Here is a 14,416-nt window from a genome sequence, read left to right on the forward strand (position 1 = left end):
TTGAAGGGTGGGGCAGCCGTTGTAACTATACTTGAGACCTTAGAACTTATATCTCAAGGTGGGTGGCGCATCTACGTTGTAGATGTCTATGGGCTCCAGTAACCACTTAACACCAGGTGGGCTGTGTGTCCACCCATCTAAGCAATAAACAAAAAAAGTGTTTTATTCGTACGTGTTTATAACATTTTCATGTTGCACAAGTTGAACATTTGCTAATAAAAAAGGCCATTAATTACTTTAAACCCATATGCCGGTTAAAAGCAGGTACAGAACCGCACGTGTGCTTGCATCTGCCGCTTAATTGACGTACCTGCTCGACCGGACTCTGTTATCGTCGGGCTCGGGTTGACGGCGCGTGCTATCCGAAGAATTAGGCATGTGTGGCGTCATCGTTTGTATGATTTCGATTAATTCCAAATTCAATCTTTATGAAATACATCTTTAATGAAAACAGGCACTTTTTCTTTTATTTATTTTTATTGCTTAGTTGGGTGGACGAGCTCACAGCCCACCTGATATTAAGTGGTTACTGGAGCTCATAGACTATAGCTAATTGTAATGTATTTATTTTTTATCTCCTTTTTTTATTGGTTTGATGGTCGGACAAGCTTACGGCCCATCTGGTGTTAAGTGGTTATCGGAGCCTATAGACATCAACAAGGCAAAAGTCGCCACCTGTTTCGCGGCATTAATGGACAGGCTGGTGGTATCTACCTACCTACTCTCGGCCTCACAGGACATCCGGCAGGATACAAGTAATTTTGCTTAATTCTCTGTTTAAGCATATTTTTTTAGTATTTTTACGTTTTTTATTTACGGCATACAAATTGTGTAATAATCTAAAATAACATAAAAAAATGTAAGCACTTAATGCAGTTAGCTGACAAATTTATTGCCAATGCCAATATTCACGAAACATCTCTTGAGGCTCATTTAAGATAAGGCATGCACGAAATGCAGTTGTACATAATTTAACATGCTCATAACATCGCATCGTCGAGATGAAAAGGACGAAAAGGTAAAACATATGTTTTTGTTTATGTTAAAAAATATTACTGTAGTTAGGTACGTGTCTTGGCAACTTTGTTAAAGATATTCGATATTCCGGCCCGGGAGTACTTGTATGTCCATGACACAGGAGAAAATCTCATGGCTGCTGAATGTGTAACATCTCACTTCAACTATCTTATTCTTCGCGACCGGAAGAAATTCACTGTAAAGACTACTAACACCAAGCCACATTTTCGTAATAAAAGTTTAATCATTAATGATGATGGTCACATTTAAATCTTGCGCTTGGTACGTAATTGCATGGCACCCAATATAAAACATTTCTTTGTTTAATCTTCGTTCTTTTTCTGTTAAAATCATAATTATAGCGATTAAAAACCTACTTTTGAAGACATTATGCTGTGGCCTTTTTGCTGACTGTGTATGATGTTCCATTAGTTGCTCTAATATGTGATGCTGCCCTAATGACTTTTTAAGTTTGGTTTAAAGTAGTTTTAAATTTTATTTAGTCTTCGTAAGAAAGTAAACTAGAGAGTCTGCACTTTTTGGCGGGAACGCGAGGAGTGAAGTTGTGTGATTTGTTTTATTTTGTCTATTTAGTGTATCTTCAGGTTTAAATATGTAATAGCGGTGGTTTATTAACTGTTTAATATCTGTGAAAGTGCACAAATGCGCGAAAATGAAACAAAGTCGCTGGACGTAACTTTTCGGATTCCTCCAAAAAGTCCACTGAAAAAATCTCAGTAAAGGACCATCATTTTACTAAGATTATATTTCATCCCATATCATCTCATTTCTGTTAATTTCATCCCAGTTGATTAATGTCTCAAATTAATCATCTTCATTTCATTTCATTTAATTTCATATCACTCCATATTATCATTTTTCATAAACATAAGATTAAAAATTAAAATAAGACTTGACCTAAAGGTCTTAGTTACCAGGTCATAAAATCTCTTAAAAAAAATAGAGAGTCTGCACAGGGAATAACGAGTATTTTCGTTTCAATTCAGTTAATTTGCTTTTGAATGAATCAAGTGATGGATATACATTATTCTATACGATATAAACAGGTGAATAATTAATGGTAAATTACAAGAGTCGAAGCCACAACAACCATGATGTTCTCGAAAATGATAGCGTTTAACTCTGACAAAAACTTTATTGTACCTAACTGACTTTTAATTGTATTATGGTTTTTGTTTAATTTGAAAGATTTCCCGAGCCTCTGTATTTTACTTTAGTAAGTTAAATTATTCTTCTGTAAGTTAAGGACATACGTAGAAATGTATAGTTTCCGTTTATTAACGCAAAAAATCAGCTCCATGATCGTGGCGAGGTGGACGAACTCGCTGCGACTAATGTCAGCCCGCCATCTTGAAATTATAGTTTCATTTATAAAGTAAAATGACAAATTTGAAGAAATGGCATTTTACATACGCTAGTCGTTTCTCAGAAGTTTTTGAGAGAACTAAGGAATGGTTGCCTTCACTGGATTGGGAGGTTTCTTTTTTTGGGAAGGTAGGGCTACCGGTGGCTCTGGTGAGCTCACGGGCTCAACCAGTTCGGTTAGGATTTGCTGACAGCTGCGCGATCGCCTCTGAAGGAGACCTAGCAGCACAGCCGTTTCGCGAATGCATCTACTGCCGGATCCGAAAGATCCGGCGAGGAACTCAGCGAGCTGATGTATAAGTTAGGTTGCACTTTGAACTCTTTGGCGAGTTCGACGAGTACGGTTACCAGGGTCCCTAAGCCTAGAGCGGCAGGCGTCTAATAATAGTGTTAATGGATCGGTGTGCTTACTGCGAGTTTTTTAACGTTCTCGATAACGTAAAAGTTAAGTCAAATTTGTATAGATTTGGAACGTTTGCCTATGTTTGCCGCTAGGGGCATTGTTCCAGCTGCATACATATTTTAGGTAACTTTGGATGGATCTGTAAGGACGTGTTATTGAGATTGTTGATTTGAATACGTACATATTTATAAATATGGATGTGTGCGTGATATTAAAAAGAAAACTTTAATTGTATATTGGTCGTCTAATTCATTCGTCCGATTCTGATGAAACTCGTTACAGTTGTCGTTGGCACTTCAGGTAATATTTCTGTCATAGTAACGTCAACGTACGCTAGATGGCGTGCGAATTTCAAGAAATTATGCTGTTCATACTTTGAAGGTAAACGTCTTATGAAATATCTTTAACGGTAGGCAGCGGCTTGGCTCTGCCCCTGGCATTGCTGAAGTCCATGGGCGACGGTAACCACTCACCATCAGGTGGGCCGTACACTCGTCTGCCTACAAGGGAAATAAAAAAAAAATCTCACCGAAGCAGTGATGTTGCTCGGTAGACCGACGGTCCAGTTATTGTGGTTTGAAATTTTTATATAAATTTTATGTAAGCTTATCTTGAAAATATCGTTAGCGAGATTCATGCATCTGTCTAATATCTTCTATTCTTTAGCATTTCGAAGCCTGTGCCCACATATTTTATAACCCACTGAGTTTCTGGCCGGATCTTCTCAGTGGGTCGCGTTTCCGATCCGGTGGTAGATTCTGCGAAGCTCTGCTCTTGCTAAGACTAGTGTTAGAAACACACCCGGTTTCGGCCCCGTGAGTTCACCTACACGCCAAGGAGAAGCTGATATAGCCTCTCAAGGCTAATAGCATAGCTAGAAAAAAAAGTGTGTGGTATCGTGGGACACCGGATAGGGACGAAGTTCCTTAATATGAAAATATTAATTTTAAGTTCTATTAGAGGTATAAAGAAAATAAAACTGGAGGTTTCGCAACGACCCACGGTCATTCGGTAACGTGCGAACTTATTGTGGTACACTTCATTCACGGTTGTTTGCATAAGAGTTAGTGTATTGCGCAAACGAACGAAAGTTAAGTCGTACACTGTGTGCATTACTAATAAAAATCTTACGTTACGGACGTTTTTCCCGGTTAGCGTACCCCTCCAAATCGTCCCATAAGAAACTTAGTTCCAAAAAAAAAAAATTACCTTTATTGTTTTAAGTAATGAGATAGATCTATTTTATGATTATTTTTGTTCTTGTACTTCAATATTTCTAATGGAATACTCGTATCTTTATGTTCTGATTTTCGTTTTGTTTCTTGTACATTTCTTAACCATTTCATAACCTTTGTTCCGCCGTTTTTTTGTTTACTAGAAGTAAACTCGGGAGCAAAGTCGTTCACCTTCACTGCAAACTGTTTGACTTGTGCCTGCTGTTGCGCTATTGTATTGTGTACAATAATGAAGAAAATAAAAAACGAGTTTAGTTTATTTACTTTTTATTGTATTTCAATTCGAGAGCTGTACCTGTTCAAAGGTCTTGACAAACGGACAATAAATGCTTCTGTGAGTATCCCGTCTTTGTTTGAGATACGGAGCAAGGTCATCCATGCCCAATTTGAAGGTTGGGGCAGTTGTTACCAGTAAAATTTAGCAGTAAATCTCATCATAGTAGGCGACGCCTACGCATTGTGATATTTAACCGGTCATTTACCCGCATTTTGCAATAAAAAAATCAGTAAAAAGGCTGACTTCATTTGAGCACGACCAATTAAGAGAAAAACATACAGCAGAAATTCTATGATAAAATAATAAACGCGAAAGTAAACCATAAAACCGTACTCCTCACAATAATATTAAACTTCCACAGTCTCGCTCCGTGCTTGCAAGCATGCTATTAGGTCGCTTATTGGCGTTGTCACCTTTTACTAAGCATTTAACACGCATTAATTGACTCAAACATACCAATAACAAATGGCAAGTTATATTTACAGGTGACCAAGCCACAGAGTCAAATGAACTGTCGGTCGGTGAACGCAGAGAACGGAATAAAATATATAATAGTTTAAAAAAACTAACAAAATACGCTTTTATAGAAAATCCAATTAAAAAATATAAAATAAATTTGAATTAAAAATAGTGTAAGAAAATATTCTTTTTTTGTAAAAAAGCGTGGGGTGCTTTGCAAAATAACTCTTCTACTCATATCTGTTCATAAAATATTTATAACTACTGATACCATGCACCCCACGCTTTTTTTATAAATAATTTTTTATTACACTATTTTTAATCCAATTTTATTTTCTATTTTTTAGTTGGATTTTCTATAAAAGCGTATTTTGTTAGTTTTATTAAACTATTTTTTATTTTTCAGTTTTAGTTGATTTTCAATTTTTACGTTATTTTTCTTTAATATAGAATTGTCATCGGTCTTTAATAAGTATACCAAATTTCGAGTTAATCCGACGTTTTGAAGCGGGTCAAAATCATGTTCAAAGATTCCGTTACATTCTAACATATATACGTCTGAAGCTAATAAAAGAAGCGTATTAAAACTCGTCTTCGACCTGCGCTCGGCGCTTGTGGAAACGACACTGACTTTTAGAGGCAGTTGCAATTACAAAGGTGCGTGCGTGCCAGCTGACCGAACCACCTGCCGCCATCTTGACGGTTCTCCAACTCATTTTTTTATTATTTTTTTCGCCATCGAAGTTATTGGCCTATTTTTTTACGACGCAAGCTGCGCTGACAGCTGACGCTCCGGTCTTTGTTGTGTCTTCGCGGGTTCGCGGCCGTTCGAGGCCTCGCCGAGACAGCTGCTCAAGATTGAAAGGGCCAGGTGTGGGTGTCACCACGTGGATACACTTTTATCTTCTTAAAATTTTATTGTGTTATGGAATTGTGATTTTTTCATTCACGTAACGTTCTCGTGGGAGTCTACTTGAATAAAGACGTGCCTGTATTTAATTTTATAATGATCTATAATATCTATATTACTATACGTGAAGCAAAAACTTTGTAGCGCTTTTTACGAAAATTTCGCGGACGGAGGAGTAGAGTAGAGAATATAGAGAAAGAGTGCAGAATGTTAATATTTTTTTAATTATTATCAATATTGTCGTCCATAATTATTATAAAATATTTTTTTGTGTATCTCAGGAATGTGGACAAGATAGGACTATCATAACAAATTACATTATTATTTTAGCAACGTTTCGGTCTTTTATTAATTACTAGCGACCCGCCCTCGCTTCGCTTCGGAAACATTAAAACACACATGAAAACAAAAAAAAAAAATTGCCTATGTTCATCAGGGACAATGTCTGCTTCTAATGGAAAAAGAATTTTTCAAATCGGTCCAGTAGTTTCGGAGCCTATTCGAAACAAACAAACAAACAAATCTTTCCTCTTTATAATATTAGTATAGATGCAGAAAAAATATATTAAATCAATTAAAAAACATTATACACACTGCCATGTATTAGACACACATAAGCCTGCATATTATTTGTGTATTGTCAAACTTTTCTTATTGCTTATAGTCTGTAGTCAAATTGAGAATAGATTAAATAATGTTTGTCTTTATTAATATTTGTCTAAACTGTAGTCTTGGCGAAATCCCTGATTATAGAAGTATAGAATCATAATAGTGTAAAAACTTATAATGTCAATTAATTATATTAGAATTTCGGCTGCCGGGGCCGAATTTCGGCCACTAGTATGTATAATAAAATGAGTTCTCAATATTTTAATATTTTTACTTGGCTTTTGTTAACGGATAAACATTGAAAAAAATTCAACAAAAAAAATGTTTTCGAGTCTAGGTTGTCGATGTAGAAGTAACGATCACTGTTGTTTAAATAAACTCCTAAATGCACTGACTAATTATTATACGTACCCTTGTCTTGTCTTAATAAATTTTGAAGCGAACTAGTGTTTGCGCAAAACCCTATTCACATATTAGCATGGCGGCGGTTAGACCGCACTCGGAGTACACCTGCTATACTTAACACAATTATTAATATATACGTTACAACGTATCCACATTTATACTACATACCACAGCCCTCGTTGTAAGTACGGTCAAGGAGACGACTTTTAAATTAGAATTTTGAATATTGCGACATTTAATAGTTTGTATGTTTTATTTGTTTAATTTTTATTGCCCTTGTAGGCAGACGAGCATACCCACCTGATGGTGAGTGGTTACCGTCGCCCATGGACTTCAGCAATGCCAGGGGCAGAGCCAAGCCGCTGCCTACCGCTTAATACTCTCCACAAGCCTCGTTTGAAGAAGGACATGTCATAGCGCTCGTGAAACACCGTGGAGGGGAGCTCATTTCATAGCCGGATGGTACGTGGCAAAAACGACCTCTGGAAACGCGCTGTGGATAAACGCAGTGGTTCCAGGTAGTATGGATGAAACGAATGAATAAAAACGAGATGATGGTATCATCTCGAATAATTCCTCAGAGCACTCAAACATAACTTGCTTCATATTTATCCTTGGCCTAAAATAGTCTTTTGGAGGTATGTTATATAATATCTTATTTTTTATACATACCTAATTTAACTGATTTGTTTGGGATATTTGTTTTATTTATTTATTACACTTCATGTAAAATTTACATTGGCGGACTTAATGCCTAAGGTATTCTCGACCAGTCAACCGAAGTTCAGAGTAAATAATGGTACGTGCCATGAAATTTATATTAAATTATAATTACATACACACGTATACATACATATAATCGTTTATATAGTATTCAAAGGAATATATTAATAAATTCACTTAATAAATAACTTAACTTTAACTTAATAAATTCATGACGATTCCGCTAAATTGTGTAAGTGGTCACCGTCGCTCATGGACGTCAGCAATGCCAGGGGCAAAGCCAAGCCATTAAGTACTCTCTGCAAGATCTACATACCTCATAACCCACACCGCTGAGGACGTAAACACGCGGAGGAGGTCAAGACGACCCCTGCGCCACCGCACCTAATCATATAGGTCAAATTTGACCGAGCTGCCGGCTTTACAACGTGACGTATATACAATTTTTACATTTAATAGTACTGATATGGTCTCTCTAGACCGTCAGCTAAGGTAGAAAAAAGAAGCTAAAATAATCAGTGAAAACCCACGCAGTGTTTCTAGTTACTTAGTATGGATGAAGTATTTTCCACTTTCGCGTAATGAGTACTGCATGCTCAAATTAAACTTAAACATTGAAGGAATTGATAAAATCAACTGAAGTGCGGTAAGTCCATCTTAGAATTCGCTGTTTATATGGCCACAGGGTGAATTTAAGGAAATCTATGAGAACACGAGTGCGAGTTAATTACTAACAAAAAGACATGCGGCAAGCTAAGGTCAGAAGACAACAATGGAACCATTACTGCTTGCGAATTGACGACGCGGTCGTGGCTTTCTTCACGCTAGCGCTTAGGATACAGAGTACAATGTACTTACTCTGAATCAACTTATTTTCTGTCCCTTTCTTAATTTTCATTTAACTGCGAAACAAATGAATGTGAATTAGCGATGGGTATTAGGACCAGAATAAGTTGAGAATAAACAAAATGATTATTTTAATTTTTAGACCGGTATTAGCGGTTTTTTTAAGATACACGATTTAATTTTCTTATTACTTTGTAACAAAACTGGTTTGCTATGGGAATCGTAAACGTAATTTACTTTTCAATCAGTTCGCACAGTACAAGGCTACACAACACAGCATTGGCGTGTCAGCACCCCATGGATCGATGGTGCAGACCACCGGAGGTGCACCCTTCACGAAACTAGGTCATACGCCCCCATAGCTCGCTCCCTCGTTACCAGGATACGAGAACCACTCAAGAGGTGATTTTGTAATCGCGGGAAACGTACTCTACTTTTTGTATTTCGAAAAAAAAAAAAAAACTTAAAGTTCCATATTTTGTTGATACTTTTTTTGGATGCATTTCATAATTTAAAAAATATAGTGGTCGCCCAGTAGTCAAAATTCGAACATAATTATTGATTTATAAGATAGGTTTGAAAATTATCATGGTTCTATTGTCAAATCCTTTACAGATATTCACATATCTCGCCAATACTACTCTATAGATAGACAAAGAAGGTTAAAGACAAACAATATTAATCTATTCTCAATTTGACCACATACTAAAATATACAAAAGAATGTATGTATCTGCGTGTTTGTTAAATACATGGTAGTGTGTAATATTTTTTTATTGATTTACTGTATTTTTGAATAATAATAAAAAAATCCTTCACTTCCCTGTAATGCATTCCCTGTAAGTGTGAGAAATTTTATAATCCTCCGTCCGCGAAATTTTCTTAAATAGGGTACAAAGTATTTGCTTCACGTATATAGATAATTAAGAGAGTAAGATTAGAGTTAACTTTATTATAAATATTTATAATTATTGAGAACCAATCTAACACGGTTATCTAACCTAAAACTAGAATTCCTTGTACAATCGGAACCAGAGATACAAATTTACGATTGGATACGTTACGTATTAATGTATTTCTGAAGTCAGTATCGTATCCACGACCCTCGGTCCAGCAGTCCGGGGTCCTAACTAGTGCACTGTAATAATTTAAATTAAAATAATTCAAAATATTAGATAAAAGTAACCAAATTATTGTAATTTCATCGATCTTTGATAAGTGTGTAAGTCTTCAAGTTAATTAAATGTTTTGAAAAATATTGAAAAATTATGATTAAAGATTTCGTTGCATAAATATACACAGAAGCTAATAAAAGCGTGTTAATGGCCTTACCATCTCAGCTGTTGACCGAAAATGCTATTTGCATTATACCAAATTTTAATACGTATTATTTATTCTTGATTTACTTAGTAAACTTAATAATAGTTATCAACGGCGATAGAAGATAACACGTACACGTATGTATACATACAACGGAACATGTCTCAATAACTCTTCTCTTTAGTGGAAAGTGCATTGAGGCAGTGCATTAGCGCCATTACTTCGTCACCGTTGTCTAATTGTATTAGTGTCGTTTCATGGTGCCCTGGTCGACGAGGGTCGTAATGGGGTCGGAACGTCCCATGTGTTATTAAATAACGAACGGGTAAATGACTTTGTTTATAGCAGACTTGGAGCGATCGTGATGTCCTGGTATCGGGAACGCGTAATAATTAATTCAGTTAGATTCGTCGATGGTCCGAATAAGATTTTTAGGGGGGAACAAAAATTGGAAAAGCTACATGAAAAATAGTCGTCGTGGCCTAAATGATAAGACGTCCGGTGCATTCGTGTTGAGCGATGCACCGGTGTTCGAATCCCAGGCGGGTACCAATTTTTCTAATGAAATACGTATTCAACAAATGTTCACGATTGACTTCCACGGTGAAGGAATAACATCGTATAATAGAAATCAAACCCGCAAAATTATAATTTGCGTCATTACTGGTGGTAGGACCTCTTGTTAGTCCGCGCGGGTAGGTACCACCACCCTGCCCACCCTGCCGTGAAGCAGTAATGCGTTTCGGCTTGAAGGGTGGGGCAGCCGTTGTAATTATATTTGAGACCTTAAAACTTATATCTCAAGGTGGGTGACGCATTTACGTTGTAGATGTCTATGGGCTCCAGTAACCACTTAACCAGTAACCAGGTGGGCTGTGAGCTCGTCCACCCATCTAAGCAAGAAAAAAAAAAATTCACAAAAAACTAAAGGGTTAATTTAAAAAATTAAAAACTGATATTTTTGGGTTTTCGTATTTATGTTCAAAGAGCTTAAATTAAGTCCGTGTAAAAAAATATCCTTGCCAACTCATGCTCGATTGTTAAACTTATTAATATGATAATGTAATCCGAGGAAACTGTATGAGCTTGTGGATGAGGACACAGCGTTTATCGACATCCGTTCCTCGCATCTGTTAATATTGTTAATAAAGATTTCAGAAGCGGATTTTGTGTGAAGAATGATATGTATATCGACGCTTGAAAGGTAAACATGACTAAGCGACAATAACTGCTTTGTACATAAATGATAGGCAATAACCATATTCGATGCGCAAAAAATATATATTTCTAGGTCTATTAAAATCATTTCAATCCTACAGCTACTAGCTAGATTCTACTACAGCTAGATTCGTTAAAATAAAATTTGTTTTCAGGTAATTCAACTTGAAATTAGTCTACTGTAAAGTTCACGCATTGTCGCTTAGTCACGTTTGCCTTTCAAGCGTCGATATGTATATCATACCCATTTTTTTGGTTACAAATTGCTACATGCTTAAATATTCCATCGACCACTTTCTTTGTATATAATAATAATAATTAAGATACTTCCAATTATATTAATATAGATAGATAGATTTTTGTTTTATTCTAATACCTATTATACATCAAACAATTATTTTGTTTAAGATTCATTCTCATCTGCCATTAACTTGACAAGATAAAATTATATATGGAACTGAAATCTGTCGGATTTTTTCTATGTTATTATCAAAACCGCGATTTTGTTTAATAATTTTCATAGAAAATTTTTAATGAATTGAGTATTATCAATACGCTTTTATTAGCTGCAGACGTATGTATGTTAGTATGTAACGGAATCTTTGAACATGATTTTGACCCCCTTTAAAACGTCGTTTTAACTCGAAATTTGGTAGGTATACTTATTAAGGACCGATAACAATTCAATATAAAAAAAAGTAAAAAAAAAATTGAAAAAATAGAAATTCAAATAAAAAAATAAAAATAAATACATAGTAGTTTAAAAAAACTAACAAAATACGCTTTTATAGAAAATCCAACTAAAAATTATTTATTTAAAAATAAAAATAAAAATATAAATAAATAAAAAATAAAAATATTATTTATTTAAAAATAATGCACTGGACACATCTTAAACCAAATGTTCGCCTAACGGCCGTTTTCAATAACGTATCTGAGTTTTCGGATAGATAGCTATCTCCGAATATCAGCAAGAGCGTATCTATCCTTTGTTTGCGTTTCACAATCACGGATAAGTGCTATCTCTCTTTAACCAAAAGTAGATAGCTTCTTCCCTCCGATTTATCCGAGCCTCTTGATACGTTTCGTTCTACTACAAATACGAAACAACATCAGGATCAAGACTTATTTTATTTTATTCTAAATTATAACTATAATTTAACCAGCATATTGTAGACTATCATAAACACATTTGTTTATAACAAAAAGTAATAAAAACATGTAGATTTTTTTAAATTGGACGTATTGCTATTTTTATCCTAGTCGAAATTATGAAACGAAACGTTTTGACAGTCCGTTTGCCAATAAGCAGTGATCAGTTTTTTTTGTTTGTTTTTCTATTGTTTACCTACTATATTAGATGATGACTTACCTCCAAAACGCTTTAAAACTTTCGTTTATAATTCTAAGTGTGTTTATAATTAAAGAACTACAGTGAAATAAAATGAATTCTGTAAGTATCTATGAACTACATTGATAATAATAATTTTACTTTGAAAACTTTGAGTTCAAGTTTAGAAAATATATCTTTTTCAGTCAAGAAAGGCAGCACCCATGACAAAAGATGAGACGATGATTCTAGCAGAACTTGTGGCGGCGAAAAAACATTTCAATAATAAGGCAACAAATGCCACAAACAATAAATTGAAGGAGCAGGCTTGGCAAACCCTTGTAAATGATTTTAATTCGTCGATTCGTCGTTTCCCACGAACTCCATCGCAGCTTCGACTAAAATGGGAAAACTTAAAGAACGCTACGGCAACATAAGAAACAACCTTAGTAAGGTTAGTATAATTAGTTGATTGTCTCTAATAACACATTGATAAACATGATTTTTTCTTCAGGTTGCCGTAGTATTTGAAATAATTATGCTCTTTGTTACAGGCTGGAGGTGGTAAGGATTACAGATGAAATTTTGGATAAAGCATGCACATTGTTGTAGGTCACATATAATATTTTTAACACTTTTACAGCCAAGCGGAAACAAGATGGAAGAAAAGAAATGCAAGGCTAGCATAGGGACAATGCATTAGCAGAATATCTAATAGCAAAAAAGAGATTTGACTTGGAAAATAAAGAAAAGGAGATTGTTGTAGCAAAAGTTAAGTTAGATTTAGATAATTTAAAAAATTAAAAATTACTTAAAAGGAATATTAAATTTCATAAATTAAGTAGACAATAATGATTTTATGTTAGATAGTTTTTTAAGTATATGTACAAATTCTAAATTAAATATCTTGCATGTACTAACTACCATGTAATTATCATTTTGGAAAATAAAAAATAGTCAAATTATCTTTGGAGTTTATTTTATAAATTATCTTTGGAAGCAATTATTTATAAGTACATAGTTGTATTTCAGATGTAAGTTTTGAAAAATTGTTACGAACAATGATATTATTTTCCTGTAATGTATCTGCGACTGAAATTTCTGATTCTAATTCTTCTAAATTCATACTTCTGACGATATTATGCAGCATGGCAGCTATAATAACAGCTTGCATATTTTCTAGTTTTAATCTACTTTTCAATGATATACAGGGAGTCTTCTTTTACAAACACCAATGCATCTGAAAATTATACATTATTCGCTTAAATTATTTTACAATACAGTATAACAAGCTCTTAACTAAAAAAAAAGATTACCTCTCTATAGTATTTCTACTTTTAATATGTGATTCATTTTAAATCGTTCCGATTGAGTATGTGGGTTAATTAATCACGTTAAAAGATAGGGTTGTGGGGATAGCCTCTATCGGCAAGCAAATAGCAATTTCCAAGTCCACCTTGTTATCAATGTTCTCTTGATATGTAGATAATTTATTATAATAGTGTCATATTAAATTCATATAAACACCTAAATATATAATATAAATAAGGTAATATAAATAAGAAATACCTTTTCAATCGGAATGGTTAATTATAGTTGTATCATGAGTAGACCCAGGCCATCAAGCAACAACTTTTTGAAACATCAATGATGCATTGCACACAAATTACACATTCAAAATACTCTTTTTCTATCTCTAAATTCCTCTCCTATATTTGAATCTGTAACACAAATATAAAATGTAGAGGTATCAGTGTGTAATAAGAATGAAGGTAAATAGCCTACCAGGTTATTGTATTAGTATATGAATGTCATTTAGGGCACCATGGGAATCCAGCAGTATTATAGAATTCCTGTTGAGTGTGATTTTGTAACACAACAAAAATTAGGTATAATTTTGCTATTGCTATAAACAAATATAAGTTGTAATAACGAGTACTTTTATGGTTAAAATTTATCTTACCTTTTTGACGTTACACTCAAATATGGTCTCATTAAATTAATCAATTCATTCACAACACCTTTGCTCAGAAATCTATAGTCAAATTCGTAATTATTGATCTTCGCCATGTAATTCAGACGATCTTTATTTTCCTAACCATATGATATCGGCCTCACTATCACTATCTGCATCACAATCCATTATCATTTGAAATAATTCCATATCACTATCATCACTGCTACAATATGCCAATATGAAGAGAAACAATTATTAAATTATAGCGATTTACTTTCGAAAGATAAACATGTAACCGGCCGATTTTGACAGATAAGCAAAT

At 34.5% G+C, this 14,416-nt stretch overlaps 2 long non-coding RNA genes across 3 annotated transcripts; one reads left to right on the forward strand and one right to left on the reverse strand.

Annotated features, from left to right (window-relative positions):
* The first annotated feature begins 11,749 nt into the window (after positions 1–11,749).
* LOC134200907 (uncharacterized) lies at positions 11,750–13,102 on the forward strand. Of its 2 annotated transcripts, none has more exons than XR_009976018.1 (2): positions 11,750–12,591; positions 12,692–13,102. It is a non-coding gene; the product is annotated as an uncharacterized LOC134200907 (long non-coding RNA). The 2 variants fall into 2 exon arrangements; XR_009976019.1 differs by having other exon boundaries at positions 12,781–13,102.
* LOC134200908 (uncharacterized) lies at positions 13,100–13,770 on the reverse strand. Its single transcript, XR_009976020.1, has 2 exons — positions 13,707–13,770; positions 13,100–13,377 (listed from the first exon to the last, which is right to left on the reverse strand). It is a non-coding gene; the product is annotated as an uncharacterized LOC134200908 (long non-coding RNA).
* Positions 13,771–14,416: the final 646 nt, after the last annotated feature.

This window comes from Bombyx mori, chromosome 21 (assembly GCF_030269925.1).
Source record: "Bombyx mori chromosome 21, ASM3026992v2".
NCBI lineage: Eukaryota > Metazoa > Arthropoda > Insecta > Lepidoptera > Bombycidae > Bombyx > Bombyx mori.